Source organism: Schistocerca cancellata, chromosome 3 (genome assembly GCF_023864275.1).
Source record: "Schistocerca cancellata isolate TAMUIC-IGC-003103 chromosome 3, iqSchCanc2.1, whole genome shotgun sequence".
Taxonomy (NCBI): domain Eukaryota; kingdom Metazoa; phylum Arthropoda; class Insecta; order Orthoptera; family Acrididae; genus Schistocerca; species Schistocerca cancellata.
Window position 1 is genome coordinate 369,143,728 of NC_064628.1, and position 24,407 is coordinate 369,168,134.

Sequence of the window (24,407 nt, forward strand, 5' to 3'; positions counted from 1 at the left end):
GCGATATGCACATATACAGATGGCAGTGGTACTGAGTATACAAGGTATAAAAGAGCAGTGCGTTGACAGAGCTGTGATTTGCACTCAGGTGATTCATGTGAAAAGGTTTCAGACGTGTTTATGGCCGGACGACGTGACTTAACAGACTTTGGACGTTGAATGGTAGTTGGGGCTAGACGCATGGGACATTCCATTCCGGAAATCGTTAGGGAATTCAGTATTCCGAGATCCACAGTGTCAAGAGTGCGCCGAGAATACCAAATTTTAGACATTACCTTTCAGCACGGACAACACAGTGGCCGATGGCCTTCACTTAAAGACCGAGAACAGCAGCGTTTGCGCGAAGTTGTTAGTACTTACAGACAAGCAACGTTGTGTGAAATAACAGCAGAAACGAGTGTGAGACATACGACTTCTAACGTATCAGTTAGGACAGTGCGGCGAAATATGGCGTTCATGGGCTGTGGTAGCAGACGACTGACGCGAGTGCCTTTGCTAACAGCACGACATCGCCTGGAGCGCCTTTCCTAGGCTCGTGACCAAATCGGTTGGACCCTAGACCACTTTAAACTGGTCAGACGAGTCCCAATTGCAGTTGGTAAGTGCTGATGGCAGGGTTCAAGTGTATCGCAAACTCCACGAATCCATGGACACAAATTGTAAACAAAGCACTATGCAATTTCATGGTGGTTCCATAATGGTGTGGGCTATGTTAATTTTGAACCGATTATTGACTAGAAATGGCTAATTTCGGCTAGTTAGACACCATTTGCAGTTATTCATGGACTTCATTTCCATAAACAGCGATTGAATTTTTATCGATGGGAATGCGCCACGTCACCGTGCCACAACTGTTCACGATTGGTTTGAAGAACATTCTGGACTATCAGAGCGGCAGACGTGAATCAAATTGGTTCAAAGGGGTGTAAGCACTATGGGACTTAACATCTAAGGTCATCAGTCCCCTATACTTAGAACTACTTAAACCTGACTTAACCTAAGGACATCACACACATCTATACCCGAGGCAGGATTCGAACCTGCGACCGTAGCAGCAGCGCGGTCCCGGACTGAAGCGCCTAGAACCCCTCGGCCACAACGGCCGGCCAGACGTGAATCCCATCAGTTTTTTATGGAACGTAATCGAGAGGCCAGTTCGTGCACAAAATCCAGCACCGGCAACACTTTTGCAATTATGGCAGCATGGCCTAATATTTCTGCACAGGACTTCCAGCGACTTGTTAAGTCCATGCCACTTTGAGTTGCTGCACTATGTTGGCCAAAAGGTCCTATACGATATTAGGGGGTATCCCATGACTTGCTACCTCAGTGTATATTTACTACAGATTACTGTTCGGTGCTTACCTCTGGACCAGCAGTTTGGTAAAGGGTACCTGCTGTCAACAGTAAATCCGGCACGGTGCGTGAACTAACTTGCTGTCCTAGCAAACGAAAGGAAAATATGCAAGACAGTAGAGACAGGCATAGGCCCTCCGGGGAAAAAAACTTACAGTAACATAAACGATAATAATGAAGTGAACCAACGCTCCCCGACCACAAGCTCGCATAGCCACAGTCACCAGACCTTTGTTGACAATCGTATAGCTAACTGAAATACTCAACCAACTTACGGGAATTCAGCAAGGTAATATTTACAGCGACCGCCGGTATTTGCAGTTTGTGCCTTGAAAATGGTGCGGTGTACTCCCGTCGAAATATCTGCGGTCGCTGTAAATATTACCTGGCTGAATTCCCGTAAATTGTTTGAAAATTGTATACGCCAGGAGAAACTCAGGTCTCACAACTAGAATACTAATAATGGTGAGTGGACACTTTAGTTTCGAATTTGGTAAATTATGACGTCAAAATTGTTCGAATTTGACGCTACTCTTGTTCTTATACCCAACGCATGACGTATATTTCTAAAATTTTCACGTGAAAGCTTTCTAAATGATGTATTTTTCTGAACTGAAATTTCTTCTAAGTTTTGATAAAGTGATATACCGAACACTGATCTTAAGAAAGAATTGTAACTATGTTAAAATATTTCATGTGTTTTGTTGTTCTCTTCATTAAAATCCTAGGCATCTGCGGCTCGTTAAAAGTGAGATGATGGCAGCTGTATTTGGTCGCGGCAGTGCTGGTGGTGGTGGTGAAGGTGTGGTGGTGGTGGTGGTGGTGGTGGTGAAGGTGTGGTGGTGGTGGTGGTAAAGGGGGAGGGGGAGACAGTAACACATTGTGAAAATCTCCCTCGCCCAGATCCGAACACTGGATTCGCTCCAGTTCCTACGTGTAATGAGTGAATATAGCAAGCAAAATTGCATGCGCCAAAAAATTTTAGAATGGAAATAAGAATATATCTGGTAAAGATGTTTGTATGGAGCATAATACGACAAGTACTCATAAAGTTTTAATTATCACCCCAAGAGAAATTAAGTTACGTAATTAATTTTTGTTTGCTTGTAGGGACAAATCTGCAGTCCTAGAATATGCTGAAATCCCTGACCCCACAGTACCGTCGCTCGCCACTAGGAGAGTCAGCAGAAAATGGTGCAGCATATCAATGTTGGATGTCCTTCTGAGGGATATCGTACCAAATTCTGTCTAACAGGCGTCTTAAATCGTCCAAATTCCTTGATGGTGAAAGGCTCCTGCCCAAAATGTTCCCAACATCCTTAACTGGGGAGAGATATAGCGATCTTGCTGGTCAAGGTAGGATGTGGCAAACAGGACAAGCAGAAGAAATTTTCACCCTGTGCGGATGCGAATTACCTTGGTAAATGTAAGAACAGGATGGCTTGCCGTAAAGGGCAACAAAACTGGCCATAGAATACCGTCGACGTACATCTGTGCTGCAAGGATGCCGCTACGGTTCCGCCAGACGGCTGCCGTTTGAGGATTAATGTGCATAAATATGCAAGGTGATCAGTAAAATCTGTAGGCCAATGTTCAGCAGTCAACACGTGATCTCTTAACCCGTCAGAAACATAAATCCGATCCAGCCTGCTCGCCTAGTGCCTAGTAAAAAACGTGTAGCCCTCTAGCTGCCCATGGATCTTTTCCCACGTGTCCATGAGTGCCATGTCCCGGCAGATCGTGTGCAACGCGTAGCAGGAGCTTCGGTGACAGAACACAGTTAAAATCCTCTCCTATCAAGATGTGCTCATATTTCCATTGGAATAGGGGGGCAATCTCCTCCGAGTAGGATCGTGCAAGGACCCGTCGATTGTTAGGCTCGGAGGGTGCATAGATGTTGACAATACGAATGCCCTTCACGGTTAGAGCCAAACCCCGGGCAGAAGGTAGGTCACACATCTGAATCCCTTCCCGGACTAAGATCGCTATGCCACGTCCTCCGTCTGCAGCCGGCACTAGATAAGTGTTGTAACCACGCACGTCGGGAACGGCAGCATTGCAGGTTTACTGCTCCAGCAGAATATCCACGTCTGTGGCGTAAATCGTATCCCGGAAAAGTTGCATCTTTGCAGGCGAGCGAGCGGTGTTAATGTTCACTGTTCCCACCTTATATGCTTGGTCCGTTGTCGTTGTCATGTTCGTGTCACGCCATTGTGAACTCCAAGGGCTTTAGTCCACTTTCGTGCTCAGAGGGGTGCGGTTCTAGGCGCTTCAGTCCGGGACCGCGCTGCTGCTACGGTCGCAGGTTCGAATCCTGCCTCGGGCATAGATGTGTGTCATATCCTTAGGTTAGTTAGGTTTAAGTAGTTCTAAGTCTAGGGGACTGCTGACCTCAGATGTTAAGTTCCATAGTGCTTAGAGTTATTTGAACCATTTTGAACGGGCTGTCCTCCGTTGTTTTCGTTCCGTGGTGTGCATCCTGTAAGTGAGTTGTCATCATTTGCGGGTGCCAATTCCTGTATCTCTTCAACTGGTTCCGCCAAGTCGCAGTGGTTGTCTACCCCAGAAACGTCCTCTGATGCATTTCGATGAGGCTACCGGGACATTTTCCCTGACTCTTCCGTCGGCAGTACCGGGTCAGTCGGTGTCAATGAAGACGGTCCGTCTGAAAGGCAGGACATCTGGTCACCATCTGAAGGAATCTTGCCAGCGTCCTCTAACGGCACGTGTTCCGTGACACTTCTTCGGCTAGAATAACTTACGTGTCTCCTAGGCTAGGGGAGGACGTGTCACCCGAACTATGACGCTTTTTGCGACGCTTCGAAGATCGTTGTTTGCTCGCCCTGCCCTCTGCTGCTGTAGACGACGCCTCACTGTGTTCGTCGAGCATTGGTTGGTCCGTTGCTGCAGCCACTGTCTGGACCTCCACTTCCACACCGTGTACCACATGTGAGGGTGCGGAAGGTTTCTCCCTAATAATGTGATTAGGGGCATTCTCCATGTCACCTCCATGCTCCCCTAACTCGGTCTGCTCTTGCATCGACACGTCCTTGTCACGGTCCGAACTCGGCATCAACTTTCTGCGGGCCACCGACCCGTACGTCATCGGTAGTTGCGTGGGAACTTCTCGATGTGACGCTACTCTACCTGGCAGTTGCATGACGAGGCGCTGTATGCACTCCGAGCGGATATGTCCTTCTGCACCACAGCCAGAACCTGTGCGTGGCTGGCCATCGTAAATCACAATAGCTCGACGTCCTCCAATATACACTCCTGGAAATTGAAATAAGAACACCGTGAATTCATTGTCCCAGGAAGGGGAAACTTTATTGACACATTCCTGGGGTCAGATACATCACATGATCACACTGACAGACCCACTGGCACATAGACACAGGCAACAGAGCATGCACAATGTCGGCACTAGTACAGTGTATATCCACCTTTCGCAGCAATGCAGGCTGCTATTCTCCCATGGAGACGATCGTAGAGATGCTGGATGTAGTCCTGTGGAACGGCTTGCCATGCCATTTCCACCTGGCGCCTCAGTTGGACCAGCGTTCGTGCTGGACGTGCAGACCGCGTGAGACGATGCTTCATCCAGTCCCAAACATGCTCAATGGGGGACAGATCCGGAGATCTTGCTGGCCAGGGTAGTTGACTTACACCTTCTAGAGCACGTTGGGTGGCACGGGATACATGCGGACGTGCATTGTCCTGTTGGAACAGCAAGTTCCCTTGCCGGTCTAGGAATGGTAGAACGATGGGCTCGATGACGGTTTGGATGTACCGTGCACTATTCAGTGTCCCCTCGACGATCACCAGTGGTGTACGGCCAGTGTAGGAGATCGCTCCCCACACCATGATGCTGGGTGTTGGCCCTGTGTGCCTCGGTCGTATGCAGTCCTGATTGTGGCGCTCACCTGCACGGCGCCAAACACGCATACGACCATCATTGGCACCAAGGCAGAAGCGACTCTCATCGCTGAAGACGACACGTCTCCATTCGTCCCTCCATTCACGCCTGTCGCGACACCACTGGAGGCGGGCTGCACGATGTTGGGGCGTGAGCGGAAGACGGCCTAACGGTGGGCGGGACCGTAGCCCAGCTTCATGGAGACGGTTGCGAATGGTCCTCGCCGATACCCCAGGAGCAACAGTGTCCCTAATTTGCTGGGAAGTGGCGGTGCGGTTCCCTACGGCACTGCGTAGGATCCTACGGTCTTGGCGTGCATCCGTGCGTCGCTGCGGTCCGGTCCCAGGTCGACGGGCACGTGCACCTTCCGCCGACCACTGGCGACAACATCGATGTACTGTGAAGACCTCACGCCCCACGTGTTGAGCAATTCGGCGGTACGTCCACCCGGCCTCCCGCATGCCCACTATACGCCCTCGCTCAAAGTCCGTCAACTGCACATACGGTTCACGTCCACGCTGTCGCGGCATGCTACCAGTGTTAAAGACTGCGATGGAGGTCCGTATGCCACGGCAAACTGGCTGACACTGACGGCGGCGGTGCACAAATGCTGCGCAGCTAGCGCCATTCGACGGCCAACACCGCGGTTCGTGGTGTGTCCGCTGTGCCGTGCGTGTGATCATTGCTTGTACAGCCCTCTCGCAGTGTCCGGAGCAAGTATGGTGGGTCTGACACACCGGTGTCAATGTGTTCTTTTTTCCATTTCCAGGAGTGTATGTTTCTTAAGGACGATCCGCACCTGTCGGATGTGTGACTACGTACCGTTCCATATGGTTGCAGCGTTTCAATAACCATCGGTTCTGGTACCTCAAACGGCAGTTCAAAGATCCGTATGAATCTCACTCCCAAGCCTGAAGGAGCCACTGTCACACCTCTGATACGGCCATCAGAGTGTCGAAATTTAAATCTTCTCTGAGGAGGGGCGAGAGTTCTTTCACACGCAGCTTCATCGGTCATCTTGACGTACATTTTACAGATTACAATGGATAGGTGTATTCCAATTAGGTCTGCAGCAGGCAAACGAACTTCGCACTTGAAAAAACGCTCTATTTCGAAATCCTTGGGTCTGTCATATTCGTTGTCAAACGTAAACTGAAGCGTAGTCTTTCTAAAATTGTGTGCCACGACGATCTAGTCAGACAACTACACGCACGAGTACCGGCGGTGCAAACACGTCCTCGACCACGCGCGCCCGCGGCCGGGACGACTCCACAGAAAATGAATGGGGTGTGCAAATGGAAATCAAATCCCATGTTTCTTGACAGAGCGTAGGGGAATGATGCAGGAGACCCGCACCGACGTTCTAGGCAAGGCCCTAGTGGAGGTGGTTTGCCGTTGCCTTCCTCCGACCGTAATGGGGATGAATGATGATGATGAAGACGACACAACAACACCCAGTCACCTCGGGGCAGTTGACAATCCCTGACCCCGCCGGAAATCGTCCTGGGACCCCGATGTGTTCAAATGTATGTGAATTTCTAAGCGACGAAATTGCTGAGGTCATCAAATGGTTCAAAAGGCTCTAAGCACTATGTGACTTAACATCTGAGGTCATCAGTCCCATAGACTTAGAACTGCTTAAACCTAACTAACCTAGGGACATCACACACATCCATGCCCGAGGCAGGATTCGAACCTGCGACAATAGCAGCTGCGCGGTTCCGGACTGAAGCGCCTAGAGCCGCTCGGCCGCAGCGGCTGGCTCTGAGGTTATCGGTCCCTAGACTTACACACTACGTAAACTAAATCAAACTAACTTATGCTAGGAACAACATACACACCCAAGTTCGAGGGGGGACTCGAACCTCCGTCGGGAGGGGCCACACAAATCGTGACATAGCCCCTCTAACCGCGCGGCCCCAACTCACCCACCTGATATCTACAACCTTATCACTCACAGATACGCCTTTCATGTGCTCATTAGTTTTGGTGTTACTGTTAATTACCGTTTATGCATGTTCTGCTGGACGACAGCACATATCACTAAATAAATCGGTGTTTTAGTTGATACTGGCGATCTGAGTGTTTTACATCTGCAAGTTTGGGAGCTGGATGTTTCTTCTTCGATACTAAAGGAAGACTTGGCAGGAATGTAGCCACTGTACATGATTGCTGAGAATGTACGGTCGCAAGAAAACCGGGCTCCAGATGCACTACTGAGACCATCGTGTTCGGCGGTTGGATCTGGAGCATCGTACTGCAGCTGTAGGAGCAATTTGAGCATCAGTTCCCTGCAAATGACAATGAACCGTTGCAAATTGGTTACTGCAAGGACAACTCCGAGCCAGACGCCATGTAGCGTGCAGTCTACTGACCCCAAACCACCGCAATTTGCGACTTCACTGTTCTCAACCGAGAGATCATCGGAGGGTAGGGAGTAGATCTGTTGTGTTTTCTAATGAAAGCTGCTACTGCCTCGGTGCCAGTGATGGCCACGTGTTGGTTAGAATGTGGCCAGCTGAGGGCCTAAAACTAACTTGTCTGCGTGGTATATACTCTGGACCTACACGTGGTGTTACGGTCTGTGGTGCGATTTCGTATGACAGCAGGAGCACTCTCGTGGTTACCGCACGCATCCTAACTACAAAACTATACTTCATTTCTTGTGCTGTCATTCAAGAGCGGCGTCCCAGGGGGTATTTTCCAACGGGATAACGCTCGGTCACCCACCTCTGTTGTCGAGTGCAGAGTGTTGACATGTTTGCTTGACATGCTCGATCGCTAGATCTGTTACCATTCGAGCTCATATGGGATATCATCAGACGACAACTCGAGCGTCATCCACAAACAGCATTAACCGTCCCTGTATTGACGCACCAGGTGCAACAGGCATGGAACCCCATTCCGGTACCGGTACAATACAATTCATGCACGTTTGCATGCTTGTATTCAATATTCTGGCTGTTACATCGATTATTCTGTTACGCAGATGACATGGCCCTGGCTGTGCAACATGAAAGTTTTGAACAATGTGAAAACTCCCTTAACCAAGACCTCGGAGTAATGGGTAAATATTTCAGATCTTGGAGATTAATTCCTAACCCAATAAAGTCAGAAGTTACAGCGTTTCATTTAAACAACCAACAGGCAACCCGATCCCTTGACGTTACCTTTGCTGGTAGAAAGTTAAAGCATAACCCAAACCAAATGTATCTTGGTATTAAATTGAATAGATCGCTTACATTCAAACCACATCTAATAGATACTGCTGCTAAGATACGTACAAGAAATAATATTATTCAAAAGCTCGCCAATTCTAGCTGGGGAGCTGATGTACATATTCTGAAGATTTCTTCTGTAGCGCTGGTATACTCTGTTGCGGAATATTGCAGCCCTGTTTGGCTTAACAGCAGCCACACGTCTAAAGTGGATACTCAACTAAACAATACCATGAGAACCATAGCTGGGACCATTAAATCCATCCCACTACCTTGGCTTTCTGTTCTCTGCAGTATAGCTCCACCACATCTTAGGGGGCAAACCGCCTTAGTTAATGAATGGCGTAAAATGTCCTCCAATTCCAACCTTCCAATCCATCAGGACATTGCCCCGAATCTTCCCCGACTAAGATCTACAAGACCACCATGGAGAACAGCTCAAAACCTCACGGCTACGTCTTACGATGCTATGGATTCATGGAAAAATGAATGGTCTCAGACTGGACTATCCAAGAACTGCAATGAAATATCACCTGGTGGAAACCTACCTGGTACAGACCTGCCAAGAAGAACTTGGGTTATACTCAATAGACTCAGAACTGGTCATGGCAGAAGTTCAAAAATGGTTCAAATGGCTCTGAGCGCTATGGGACTTAACTGCCTTGGTCATCAGTCCCCTAGAACTTAGAACTACTTAAACCTAACTAACCTAAGGACATCACACACATCCATGCCCGAGGCAGGATTCGAACCTGCAACCGTAGCGGTCACGCGGTTCCAGACTGTAGCGCCTAGAACCGCACGGCCACTCCGGCCGGCTCATGGCAGAAGTGGCGAGATGCTATGTAGATGGGGCATACGAGATTCACCACAGTGCGATTGTGGACATCCAGAGTAAACGATCCAGCACATCATTCAGGAATGCCCTAAACGTGCGTTTAAAGGATCCATTCGAGAACTTTATGCAGCTTCCCCTGCAGCCGTCGAGTGGATGGAAAACCTAGACATAGAACTTTAAAGAGAGTCTATAGATTCCATATATGTGATTGCTGAATGACCTTATAGCAACAATTTCTGTATGATAATTTTATCTTATCTATGACAAGATACCTTATTGTAACAACCTGTGCATGCCTACTTTATCCTTAATTGAATGTCCATAAGACGAGACATTATTTATGTGTTATAATGTATGTTGATTTTATCTTTATCTGTGTTATGTATTTAAACATGAAACCATTTGTACTTGAAAACCACATACGCTAAATAAATAAATAAATCGGTTATTAATCAACCAGCATTTCAAATTTGCAATGGCTTATTTTGCAATTATATTAACCTGTGATCTTGCAGTGTTAATCACTTAAATGTGTTACCTTGAGAAATGTATTCCCGAAATTTGATTGCTCTAAATTAATTATTTCTTGGTGTTGCGAGTGTCAGTGAACATCGAATAAACCCGTACGTAGACAGTCGTCCACGTACATGGTCACTTTGAGCGCTTACAGGGGTACTGGGCAGGAGAAAACACCTACTGATCACCTCACTTTCCCCGGTTGACCTGCATCAAGAAGTGTTCTCGGAGGCTGGAGAATGCAGAGGTCGTTCTGCGGCGGCGAGCCCCACAGTGCCTTCCTGGCAGTTGTGCCGGTCCTCGGGGGACCTGGAGACGGAGGAGAACTTTGCGCCAGTGTCTCAGCTTAATAAAGGAAGCGGGCGGGCGGGGCTGCTCAGAGCGCCAGCCGGGGACATTACTCGCCGCCGCAAGATCTCCGTTTCCGGTACTTTGTGCCGGCACGGCGGGGCAGGGCGCCGGATGAGCCTCTGGTGAGGCTGCCCGCTGCGAAAAACGCTTCCTCTGCCGCCAGCGAAACAGCCCCATCGATCTCCCGCCTCTCCTCCGTCTTACACTGACGGCTTTCCTCTCTGCGCTGTGCGTCCGTGGACATATCCTCAATAAATTTCAGAGACATGGTTTACTGACAAAGATTTTGCTCGGTTCTCTAAATAAAAAGTGTTACTAGGGCCACAATTTATATTTTACTTCCTTTATCCATCGATTTGCTGAGGCAATTAGATTAGGAAATTAGACAGTTAAAGTAGTAGATGGGTTTTGCTATTTGGGAAGCAAAATAACTGATGAAGTACGGAGGATATAAAATGCAGTCTGGCAATGGCAGGAAAAGCGTCTCTGAAGAAGAGAAATTTGTCAACATCGAGTATAGATGTGTATGGAAGCCCTTTCTGAAAATATTTGTATGGAAGTGAAATATGGACGAAAAACAGTTTAGACAAGAAGAGAATAGAAGCATTCAAAGTGTGGTGCTACAGAAGAATTCTGAAGGTTAGATGGGTAGATCACATAACTAATGAGGAGATACTGAGAAGGATGTAGGTTGCTGGGGTTACTCGGAGATGAAGAGGCTTGCGCGGTATAGTGGAGCATGGAGAGCTGCATCAAACCAGTCTTTGCACTGAAGAATACAACAACAACATCCCTCTATTTCCTAAGAGGTGCGCTACTGACCCCTAAAACAGCGACATTAGAAGGCTGGCAAAAACGTTTTTTATTGCGCGTATGCACTGTAGTTGCAGGAAGAACAAATCATAAAATTTCTTGGTGGTTTTTGGCTACCCCATTCGTACGTTGCAGTTAGCACCAGAATACGCTGAGGCGTGCAAGACAAGTGACCGGGGGTTGTGGGAGCGTATTACTATATAAGAACACGTAGTTTGTTCGCAATATAATCATAAAAAACGATTTCATCAAGTGATGTAGTTCAGAATAAAAACTGAATCTCAAATCTTCAAGCAACACACAAGAATAGCGAATTTCAAGTCAGATATTCAGGAAGTGCTTTAAAGGCTTCCCAAATAATGCAGAATAACAATAAACTAACAAGTCATAGAAGAACTGAATATCAAAATAAAAGATCCAGAGAATAAAAGGGCCGTACCAATGATACCAAAAACAACATAGTTAATTTACACTAATCCAAACCAGTGAATTACAACACAGAATGACTAAATGAAATTTGTTATAACAGATCAAGGATCATGGCATCAGAGCGGGAGACCACAATGATAAAATGCATAGAATAATTTTGAGCCGTGGCTGGCTCATGTTACGCGTTGGATTAAACCTTGGTTGCTATTCTGTGTTTAGTCTCCCACGGTAATCGCGATTATACTGTTATCCTCTCTCTCTCCGCGAGTGACAGCAGCGGTGTGTATTGATATTCTCGCCTTATACTATCTTTGGCCTGGAGCTTATAGTTTCCGACTGTGCTGTGAGGGACCAGTTGGTCGGTTGGCGTGGAGCAACGAGGAAATCTTCGCGGCGCGTGGTTTGTCCGGGCCCGCTGGCGGGGTCTACAAGTGGTTGGAGTGTATGGTGCTGTTCCCATTGCTACAAGGTCCGTGGCTTACCGATCCTGGACACGAAAGTTGAGTTTTGACTTAATCTACCAGCAAGTCACGACTGTTCACATTGTGTAGTTTGGATTTCGTTGTCGGCTGTTGGGACATTCCCGCGAACAACAACGTGTGTTTTCAAGTTGGCAAATTTTAACCACCCTCCGGTGGAGTTTCACTGTACTTGGTATTTTGAATTGAACTGCACCAGCGGAATCTTCTGCCTTGTGGCCGTTAAAATTCCGGTTACCTTCCATGTCCGTTGACATAAATTCAGGCAGTGTATTTTCCTCATCGTGTTGTCGTTGTCCTGCACGGTGTGTAGTTTGACAGCTCAATGTATAATTGGTTGTGGGGGCCAATACTTTCTACGTTGTTCCATTGAACTCCCTGTTGTGTGCTGGTCGGGTGGAGTGGAAGTTATCTTGTCGGTGGGTCCGTTGACTGTCTGTCGGTTGTATTGTCGTCGGATCGAGAATGGTTGGGCCGACTGCCTGTCTCACCTAAGCGAGTATTAGTATTTGAAATCCAGGCCGACCCTCGGAAACTTCTGAGCACCGTTCGGTGTGCTACCTTTTCTTATTTGTTCTTGTTGTTTGTATTTGTATGACTTCCAGCCGATTTTTAAATTAAGCTTGTTTTGCCCTCAAGGTGTCAGATTCTTTGGGCCTTCAGCCTAATTAATGAACTGTTTTAAGATAAGGCCTTTTGCCTTTTAAAATTTTAATTTTGGTTTGAGTCTTAAGAGATGGGCCTTCAGCCTATTTTTTTAAAAATTAAAGTTGTTTTGCTCTTAAGGTGTGAGATCGATTGGACCTTCAGCCTAACAGAAAGAACTGATTTAAGATAACGCGTTCTGCCTTATAAATTTTTGATTTTGGTTTGAGTTTTAAGTTATTGGCCTTCAGCCGATTTTAAATTAAAGTGGTCTTGCCCTTAAGGCATGAGACTGTATGGCGTATTCAGCTGGTTGTTAAGTTCCAAATATTAATGCTGTGTTTTTTTTTTTTTAATTTTCGTGTCTCTTGTAATGTTTAGTCAAATAAATAAAGTTGTATGTTCGAGTGTAACTGACAGCCGCTTATTTTGGCCCGTTTCCGCAATTTAAACTACCTGTCCTGTCCTGCGGATTTAGCAGGGCGTCTCAAATTTATCGTCCTCAGAAGCCCCTCAAAAGGAAACAATGCAATGTTCTGCTAATATACAGCATAATAGCCCTCATAGTAACTGGCTGTTCTGTTCCTTTATTATGCTTTGGGGGAGGAAAGTCACACGAATCCAAAGAAATATTGGACTAATGGTTCTGCTTTTAAGGTTACGCGCATTTTACATCCTAGAGGAAAGCAAAACATACATTTTACAAATGAGGGATATGAGTATGCCACTTCCTTGTTCTTGCAGTTTCCATTAAAATAATAGTCACCGGGTTAATAAGTTTGAAGTTAAAGTTGTAGTCTGCCCAACTCGTGATTAACCTACAGGCGGCATCCTTACCAAAACCAGTTCAGCACGCAATTCATGAGTTACTCGTTATTTAACAGTCCAGGTAAAATCACAGACATTCACCTATCCTAACACATCCAATAAAGTGGACTTATCAGTGATATATGACTTATGATATGACTATATCAGTGATATGTGACTTATCAGTGACACCAGAAGTGGGTTCAAGTCTGCAGATGTAGCCTTAGGGTGCTGTCGCCTTGATTACCTTGCTTTCCTCGTAGAGAATCATGCCTGAAGGGTCTCTGATCCCCACAAGAAAAGCAATATACGAAAGGCACAAGAATGTTGCTATCTTTTTTACTCTTTCCACATTCTCCTCTAGGGTAATCAATCACTTTCTTCCCGACCGAAATGCCTATCGGTTAAAGGTCGCACCGCCCTGTCGGCGATTACTTGTTGGAAAATCTTTCATTCAATAGACCCTTGAAAGAAACCTTTAAGTGACCCTCAAGAATAGCAAATTTGAACAACTTTAAATGCTTCCGAAATAATGCAGAATGAGAGGAACCAGTTATTGACTAATTAAAATCGGAAATGAAGTAAAACAAGATTTAGAATATAAAAGGACAACACCACTCAGTAATACTATAAAGAACAGAATTCATTTATACTAGGCCAAGAGAATGAACTACGGCTCACAACGACTAAATAAAATTTATAATGAAACATTAATGTTAATGGTACCAGAACAGCGGTGATAGTATGCACAGAATAACTTTTCGTGCTCACGTACCCCAGAAAGTCAGACACTGTAATCAGCATCAGAATTAACAAAATCACATATGCAAAATTCGATTCAAGCAATACTGCTTCAAGGACTGCACTACATAACGTCACTCAGGAGATTCACCACCAGACGTAACCAATCATTCGCATATCAGTTAAAGACAGTGTAAGAACATGGGAAACTCTGCACGTGCCCGCTGTCTGTATCTGCTACGTAGCACTAGTTAATTTCCAGACATACTTAAACACTAGTTACACTGACCCTTGTAGAGTCTGCAAAACGCAAACACTACCCAAGACGCCGCATCAGTCATTAGTCTCCAGCAACAGCAATCAACAACATTCCAGACAGCAAGACAACGCTGGAAGTCTCGTAATTCCAGCCCTCGTGACTGAATGTTCGTGTCGTCAGCCATCACCGCCTCTCCACTCATCAGGCGCTTTTACAAGTCTGTGCTGCAATGTTGTTCTACAACGCTATCTGCGGTCTCCAAAGATAACCACGGCCACTCTGTCCTCCGCACATACAGGGCTGCTATCATACATTTCCTACAGGTAATAGCCACTCCTCTCCCAAGGCGCAAACTCTGAGACTGCTGTACTGCTGGTTGCCTACCAACTCAGGAACCAGTCACTCCGGGACGAAGCCACTGGACGGCGTCCCCTCCATGCCTTGCATGCCGATGCCGAGATGTTGTCCGACAGCTGCCACCCATGTCTCTGGCACTGGCTTCAAGATGTAGCTGGTCCGATGTCACACACCAGACTGCTTAACTCTGTCGCTCTGCCCCACTCGTCGACTGCTTTGCTGCCCCGAGCGCTCTCTGGAGCTGCAGGAACACAGCAACAGCTCTGGCACCTACGGCCTAGGGGATGGGACTTTAACTCTGATAGTATCATGGAGTTTAATTCCCGATACCTTAACATATATCCTTTAATCCTGTCCCTTCTTCGTGTTAGTGTTTATCTTATCAGACCACTTGATTTTTAACATTCTTCTATAGTACCACGTCTCAAACGCTTCGATTCTCTTCTGTTTTTGTTTTCCCATTTTCCATGCTCCACTACCATACAGTACTGTGCTCCAAACGCACTTTCTCGGAAGTTCATTCCTCAGATTAAGGCCTATGTTTCACACCAGTAGACTTATCTTGGCCAGGACTGCCTTCTTTGCCCGTGCTAGTCTGTGTTTTATGTCCTCCTTCTTTCGTCCGTCTGGATTTTTTCGCTTCCAAGGTAGAAGAGTCCCTTAACTTCGTCTACTTCTTAATCAATAATTTTGGTGTTAAGTTTCCCGCTATTCTCATTTCTCCTACTTCTAATTACTTTCATACTTCTTCGGTTTACTCTCAGTTCATATTCTGTACACATTAAATTTTTCACTGCACTCAACAGACCCTGTAATTGTTTTTCACCTTCACTGAGGTTAGCAGTATCATCAGCTTATTTTACCTTTGATATCCTTTCACCACGATTTTTTATCCAGTCTTGAACCTTACGTTATTGCTCCTGCGATATGTAGATGAACAGTAAGGGGAAAGATTGCATCCCTGTCTTACACCAATTTTAATCCGAGCGCTTCATTTTTAGTCTTGAAATCATATTATTCCCTCTTGGGTCCTATACGTATTACGTATCATCCGTCTTCCCCTGTATCTTACTCCTATTTTTCTCAGAATTTCGAGTATTTTACACCATTTAATACTGTCGAATGTTTTCTTAGATCGACAACTCATGAGCGTATCTTGATTTTTCTTCAGTCTTAATTCCATTATCAAGCATAAAATCATTACTGCTTCTGTAGACCTTTACCTTGCCTATAGCCATCTAACAGATCTTAAATTTTCTTTTACATTCTTCTTTATATTGTTATTGTCAGCAGATTGGATATATGAGATGTTAAATCTATTTTCCAATAGTTTTCGAATCTATCTGCCCTTGCTATCTTCGGAATTACTATCTTCCGATAGTCTGATGATACGTCGCCAGGCTCATAGCTTCTACTGATCAACATGAATAAACCTTTGGATCCCATTGTCTCCAATGATTTTACAAATTCCGATTGAATGTTATATCTCCCTTATTCTTTATTTGATCCCAAGTCTTCCAGAGCTCTTTTAAACACTCACTAATTCAGGATTCCCTATGTCTTCCTTACGGACTTCAGTTTCTTCTTCCATCAAGACATCAGATACGTCCATCCCATCACAGAAGCCTTCAAAGTACTCTTTTCGCCTATCCGCTATTTCCTTTGCGTTTAGCAGCAGCATAGTACTCTTAATGTTACCACCCTTGCTTTTAATTTCACCGATAGTCGTTTTGACTTTTCTGTATGCTGAGTCAGTCCTGCGGACGATCTTTTTTTTTTTTTTTTTTTTTTTTGTTGCTTCACATCTTTCCTGCAACCATTTCTCCTTTCTTCCCCTGCACTTCCTATTCATTTCAGTCCCAAGGGATTTATATTGCTGTATTCCTGTTTTTCCCTGAACATATTCGTACTCCATTAATTCCTCAATCAATTGAAGTATTTCTTCTGTTACCCGTGAAAGGGGTAGCGTCTTTAACTAGCACTCAATACGTCATGTGTACTGAGTTCGAATCCAGATACTATTTAAATTTTGAATAAAAATCACTACCAATGACGTCCGAAGACTTCCTGCGTAAACAGTCATCCTCTTTCTGCCAACGGCCTTGTCAAACAGGATGCAGAAGTGGACAGTGGTTCAGGACATTCTCTTCGCATTGTGGTGGGAAAATCTCACAAAAGGCGGAAGAACAGCAATTATCAATGTCATGAGAATGCAGAAGGCAATGGAAACCACTGCATTCATGACACAGAATGTGTATCCATAGGAAATGCGGCCTGCAATTTAAAAAGTGTCATCAAGAAGACTCCATTCACAAAAGATCCAGAAGTAGTCCCTCATTCGTATTTCCGGTGCGGGACTGTCAAAGTTGAGGTGATAATGAGAAAAGTCTGGAATTACCAACGAGGACCTAACATTCTACGAGTCGTAGAAATTAATGTCAGAGGCCTGAAGTAGTAGAAAAGCTAGAGAATCTGAAAAGGAAAATGAAAAGGCACAATCCAGATGTAATGGGGGTGAGGTGAAATGGGAAGAAGACAATGATTTCTGGTCAGACGGATATGGGGTAGTAAGAACACCTAAGCAACTGGTACCGGCCGTCCAGGCATGAAGACGAACAGTGTGGCTGGAAATGGGGACAATCCCAGAACAGGTGGGGAGGGGGCAGGGGGAGGAGGGGCATGCTGGATAGTGGTTGCTCGCTTGACAATGTCCGGAATGCACCAGCAATAGATTACTTTGAGACAATCTCAACGATGACGAAGTTACAAGTTTTAGAAAATCAGTATAATTCACATTCAAATATAAAAGCAAATCTAACTACACTTGTAACCTCAGAAAAAAGACGCACATCCAGTAAACAATAATATTTTTAATAGCTAAAAAACTATAGGAGTCAATACACTACTGACCATTAAAGTTGCTGCACCACGAATATGACGTGCTACAGACGCGAAATTTAGCCGGCAGGAAGAAGTTGCTGTGACATGCAAATGATTAGCTTTTCAGAGCATTCACACAAGATTGGCGCCGGTGGCGACACCTACAACGTGCTGACATGAGGAAAGTTTCCAACAGATTTCTCATACACAAACAGCAGTTGACCGCCTTTGCCTGGGAAAACGTTATAGTGATGCCTCGTGTAACGAGGACAAATGCGTACCATCACGTTTCAGACCTTGATAAAGGTCGGATTGTAGCCTATCGCGATTTCGGTTTATCGTATCGCGACATTGCTGCTCGCGTTGGTCGAGATCCAATGACTGTTAGCAGAATATGGAATCGGTGGGTTCAGGAGGGTAATACGGAACGACGTGCTGGATCCCAACGGCCTCGTATCACTGGCAGTCGAGATAACAGGTATCTTATCCGCATGGCTGTAACGGATCGTGCAGCCACGTCTCGATCCGTGAGTCAACAGATGGGGACGTTTGCAAGACAACAACCATCTGCACGAACAGTTCGACGACGTTTGCAGCAGCATGGACTATCAGCTCGGAGACCATGGCAGCGGTTACCCTTGACGCTGCATCACAGACAGGAGCACCTGCGATGGTGTACTCAACGACGAACCTGGGTACACGAATGGCAAAACGTCATTTTTCCGGATGAATCCAGGTTCTGTGTACGGCATCATGATGGTCGCACCCGTGTTTGGCGACATCGCGGTGAACGCACATTGGAAGCGTGTATTCGTCATCGCTATACTGGCGTATCACCCGGCGTGATGGTATGGGGTGCCATTGGTTACACGTCTCGGTCACCTCTTGTTCGCATAGACGGCACTTTGAACAGTGGACGTTACATTTCGGATGTGTTACGACCTGTTTCTCTACCCTTCATTCGATCCCTGCGAAACCCTACATTTCAGGAGGATAATGCACGACCGCATGTTGCAGGTCCTGTACGGGCCTTTCTGGATACAGAAAATGTTCGACTGCTGACCTAGCCAGCACATTCTCCAGATCTCTCACCAATTGAAAACGTCTGGTCAATGGTGGCCGATCAACTGGCTCGTCACAATATGCCAGTCACTACTCTTGATGAACTGTGGTATCGTGTTGAAACTGCATGGGCAGCTGTACCTGTACACGCCATCCAAGCTCTGTTTGACTCAATGCCCAGGCGTATCAAGGCCGTTATTATGGCCAGAGGTGGTTGTTCTGGGTACTGAGTTCTCAGGATCTATGCACCCAAATTGCGTGAAAATGTAATCAAATGTCAGTTCTAGTATAATATATTTGTCCAATGAATACCCGTTTATCATCTGCATTTCTTCTTGGTGTAGCAATTGAAATGGCCAGTGCCGGTTAAAGGCGCTACAATCTGGAACCTCAAGACCGCTACGGTCGCAGGTTCGAATCCTGCCGCGGGCATGGATGTGTGTGATGTCCTTAGGTTAGTTAGGTTTAAGTAGTTCTAAGTTCGGACTTATGACCACAGCAGTTGAGTCCCATAGTGCTCAGAGCCATTTGTAATGGCCAGTAGTGTGTTTTGCAGTGACAAAACATTTTCTCACTGAACCTCTGTATCAACAATTTTTAAACGCTTCCTGCGATTTCAGCAAGCGATATTTCAGATTATAGCAATGCACTATAGCTATCAACCATGAAATCTACATATCTGTACCTATTTGTATTTATAGACTTACGAAGTCTTTTATATCTTTTTTATTATAGGAATGTGTGTGAGAACATCGTATTCATCCACAGTAACACAGAAAATGAATGCAGCATGAATACCTCATGTCTTGTCTTTCTTGTTTAGTTATTTAATGAATGTATTACTATTTTTTCGAGATATTTATTTAACTATTGATTACAACTGATAACACAAAATGAAGCTACTTTAAGAAATGGTCAATCACATGTGTTAGCTGACACACCATTAAAAATAGTGCCAAAAGACGTTTCTGACAAGCAGACATAAATAATTGTTTGAAAAATATTTAGCGAAAAGCTATTGTCATTTAACGTGAGCACATTAGCGCAAGAATGATTCTTAATTATGTATAAACAGCCTATATTTTTTTACTTGACACATAGACTCTATGTGATTGCCGTAAGCTTAGTGACAACAGTGCATCCTAATTTAAGTTATACAATATACCACTGAAGATGGTCACTCAGTGACAGAAAATCGATTTTGCGATAGTAAAAAATATACGACCAGTGCTGTCTCTTTTTTCAAGTATACCTGTTATCTGGTCGTAGTGCACAAGATAACATGGAGTCGCCAATCAGTAAGCCTATATTTTTAATTGTAGTAAATAGTCTGAGTGTTACCAGTGTGACATTTATCTATTTAAATATAGTTGTAATGTATTTTTTTAGTGTAGCAAGTGTTAAAGTTGAGTCAAATCATGTCTGTAGAACTTAAGAGTGACATATTTGTGGTTGGGATGGCCTTAAGCCAATAGAAAAACAGGCAGTGGGGAAACCTGACTGGAATCAAGCGGGGATAGACATTTTTTTCGAGTTGTGGTGCCGAAGGGAGCGATTCTGGACACTTTTATGTTTGTGCTCGAAGGAGGCAGACCTGCCTATGATAACGAGTGGTATTTCATCACGCATTCAGTATGGTCATTTTCTAGCTGTATTTTAAGTGACTATCGTAGGACAACTTTTCGGTTATTTGAGCAGTACGTTTTTGTATATACATTATTCAACATAATTCCCTGTAATCTATATAAATTATAACGTTAGAACACAACATTTTCTATTAGATAATTCATTTATCTTTTATTTTATACTTCTGTGTGTTCCATTAATTCGCAATTCTAGTCAATCCACAGATCATTTGACTATGGGAGCAGAGCTACAGATTATTTTTTGAGCAAGTTAGCTGCTGGGCATAATGGCAGATGTTCACGGCTCGACCCCACGACTACATAGAGCTATACTTTTTAAACAAATCCGTACATAGTCCAGTTGTACGGAACAACATCACGTAAAGACGCAACTGATTTGCTCGTATGGACTGCTAGTCAGAAAGCTTTTACGTTGCAGAAAACCATTGGGTAAAGCTGAAATAGTAATCATTTGCGTATTTTTCGACGTACTACATCTCACATCAATTTGAAGTTTGTTGAATGCTGCCTTTTCGGTGTTTCAATGGGCAGCTGTGTGCTTAAAATTCTTGAGGTATGCAAATACTTCGAAGTTTCGGTCAGTGTTCCGCCTCAGGGATTGGAAGCAACACAGTACTTTAAAAGCATTACAACCAGATCCCACAATGCACTCTGATAGCAGACTGTGCCACAGTCGTATCTTAAGTTTTTAAGTGATATACACACATCAAAAAAAGTTTTGCATCACCCAGGTTCCCAGAACTCCTGAAGATAGCAGTTGACTGTGGATATTGTATCACAGACACAGTCCCTTTGACTGTTCAGAGATGTCACTAAACCCGCTCCAAAAGATGAGCACCTATTAGGCGGAGGGGGTCCGACAGCCGTTCAGTTCCAGTCATTCCACCAGGAAAGAGGTACACGGCTCGTGCCTAGACGGTCAGTACGGCGGTTCGGTCGCGTCCGCATTGTTACTTTGTGCCATGAAGGGTTCTCAACAAGGGAAGTGTCCAGGCGTCTCGGAGTGAACCAAAGCAATGTTGTTCTGACGTGGAGGAGATTCAGAGAGACAGGAACTGTCGATGACATACCTCTCTAAGGCCGCACAAGGCCTACTACTGCTGTGGATGACCGATACCTACGAAATATGGCTCGGAGGAACCCTGACAGCAACGCCACCATGTTGAATAATGGTTTTCTGCAGCCACAGGATGTCGTGTTGCGACTCAAACTGTGCGTATTAGGCTGCATGATGCCCAACTTCACTCACGACGTCCATGGCCAGGTCCATCTTTGCAACCACGACACCATACAGCGCGGTACAGACGGACCCAATAACATGCCGAATGGACCGCTCACGATTAACATCAATTTCTATTAACCGATGGGTGTCGCAATTCCTTCAACTACACAGTCGTCGGAGACGTGTTTGGAGGCACCCCGGTTAGGCTGAACGCCTTAGACGCACTCTCCAGCGAGTGAAGCAAGGTGGAGGTTCCCTGCTGTTTTGGGGTGGCATTATGTGGGGCCGACGTACGCCGCTGGTGGTCATAGAAGGCGCGCGATGGCTACGTGATGGCGATGGCGATGTACGATACGTGAATGCCATCCTCCGACCGACAGTGCAACCACATCGGCAGACAATGGCATTCGTCTTCATGGACGCAATTCGCGCCCCACCCGTGCACATGTTGTGAATGCCTTCCTTCAGGATAACGACATCGCTCGACCAGAGTTCCCAACATGTTCTCCAGACATGAACCTTATCGAAATACCTGGGGTAGACTGGAGAGGACTGTTTATGGGTGACGCGAATCACCAATCACTCTGAGGGATCTACTCCGAATCGCCGTTGAGGAGTGGGACAATCTGGGCCAACAGTGCCTTGATGTGGATAGTGTGCCACGACGAATACAGGCATGCATCAATGCAAGAGGACATGCTACTGGGTTTTAGAGGTGTGTACAGCAATCGGGACCACCACCTCTGAAGGTCTCGCTGTATGGTGGTACAACATGCAATGTGTGGTTTTCTTGAGCAATGAAAAGGTCTGAAATGATGTTAGTGTTAATCTCTGTTCCAATTTTCTGTACAGGCTCCGTAACTCTCGGAACCGAGATGATGCAAAACATTTTTTGCTGTGTATATACAAAACAGGAACGGATCAGTCGGAGCCAGTGAGAATTTGGTCATTATAGAGACGTGATGCAGTGGGTGGAACAGGAAAGTTGTTATTGGAGTTTTGTTTCCATACGCTTGTTTGGTGCAGACATCCACACTGGTTCATCCTGTGCAAGTCTCTTCAGTTCTGCACAACCATTTCGTCCTATACCACCTGCATCTTTTTACTGTAGCTAAGCATTGGTTTTCCTCCAGAATATTTATCGCCCATGCATTCTTCAGTTACCAAATGGATAATTAACCTGATACGCTAGGACGTGTTGTAATATTACCCTCCCACACGTCACCATTAAATTTTTCTGTCTCTAAAAGTTTCGAAAGCTTCAAGAGGCGTAAGACATACAAAAGAAAAACTTTTTACTTATCTTCATTTTCTCTGCCTGTTCTTGGGTTCAGTAGTTGCGTCTAGGGGTACATTCTTGCTGCTGAATGATTATAACGTTGTGGGTTCCTGATGACTAAATAACTGATGAAGCTTTGCCTGTATTATTCTTGAATCTTATTCTTTGTCACATTTTTCAATATTACACCATCGTTACAGTTTCCACTTCTATCACACCAGAAATTACATTATTAGTGACACAATCAAATACACGTCGTGTTCCATCAGTGGCATGCCCACTACTACTGCATTCTGTGGTACTCAATCCTCGTATCAGCTACTTCTATAAAAGAAAGGTTATGATAGAAAAGGGAGTCCCATTACAGTGTCCTACTAATTGACAGCAGCTATTAAATGGCTAGCTGTGTCATAATGTTCTTTTCTACTAAACCTGGTTTTGTATCTTCTCATTAATTATGTGATCCGTCCATCTGATCTTCAATATTCTTCTGTAGTACCACGTTCCAGAAGCCTCTCTTCTGCTCCTGTCTGAACTTTTTACCGTGGAACAGTGCTGTGAAGGAAGGATATTTAGGGTTAAACAACTGGTTGACGGTGAGGTAATTGGAGATGGAGCACAAGCTAGGATGGGAAACAGACCGTCTGTGTCGTTTTCGAAAGACTCATCTCGGAATTTGCCCGAATTCATTTATGGAAACCAAGCAAAATCCAAATCTGGATCGCTGAACGTAAATTTAAGTCAATGGAAATCGTGTACCTTACCCAAAATTCTGATTCTTTTTCGTTCTCAATTATTTGTTGGATGTATTCCAATCGCTGCCCTCGTCTAAAGTTTTTACCCTCTACTGCGCTCTTTAGTACCATCTTCACCTATTCTATTGAGAATCTCCTGATTGCTCATGAGTTCCTACAATTTTCAGCATTCTTCTGTAGCACCACATCTCAAATGCTTCGATTCCCTTCTGTTTCGGTTTCCCAATGTCCATCATCTACTAGCACACAATTTTGTCCTCTAAATGTGCATTCTCAGAAATTTATTCCCAAAATTAAGGTCTACTTTTGATATTAGTAGACTTCACTTGGCCAGGAACGTCCGTTTTGTCAGTATTAGACTGCTTTTTATGTCCTCTTTGCTTCGTCCATCATGGGTTATTTTGCGACCTAGGTAGCAGAATTCCTTGACTTCATCTATTTCGTGGTCACCACTTCGATGTTAAGTTTCTTTCTGTGCTCATTTCTGAAATTTCTCATTACTTTCATCTCTCTTCTGTTTATTCTCAATCCATATTTTTTACTCATTAGACCGTTCATTTCACTCAACAGATCCTGTAATTCTTCTTCACTTTCACTAAGTGTAGCTTGTCATCAGCGATCATCAGCGAACCTTGTCATAGATATCCTTTCAGCTTGTATTTTAATCCCACTTTTCAACCTTTCGTTTATTTCCGTCATTGCTTCTGCTACGTATAGGTTGAACACTAGGGACGAAAGACTGCACCCCTGTTTAACACTCTTTTCAATCCGATCTGTTCGTTCTTGGTTTCTCAGTCTTATTTTCCCGTCTCGGTTCTAGTACATATTGTTTATTAGT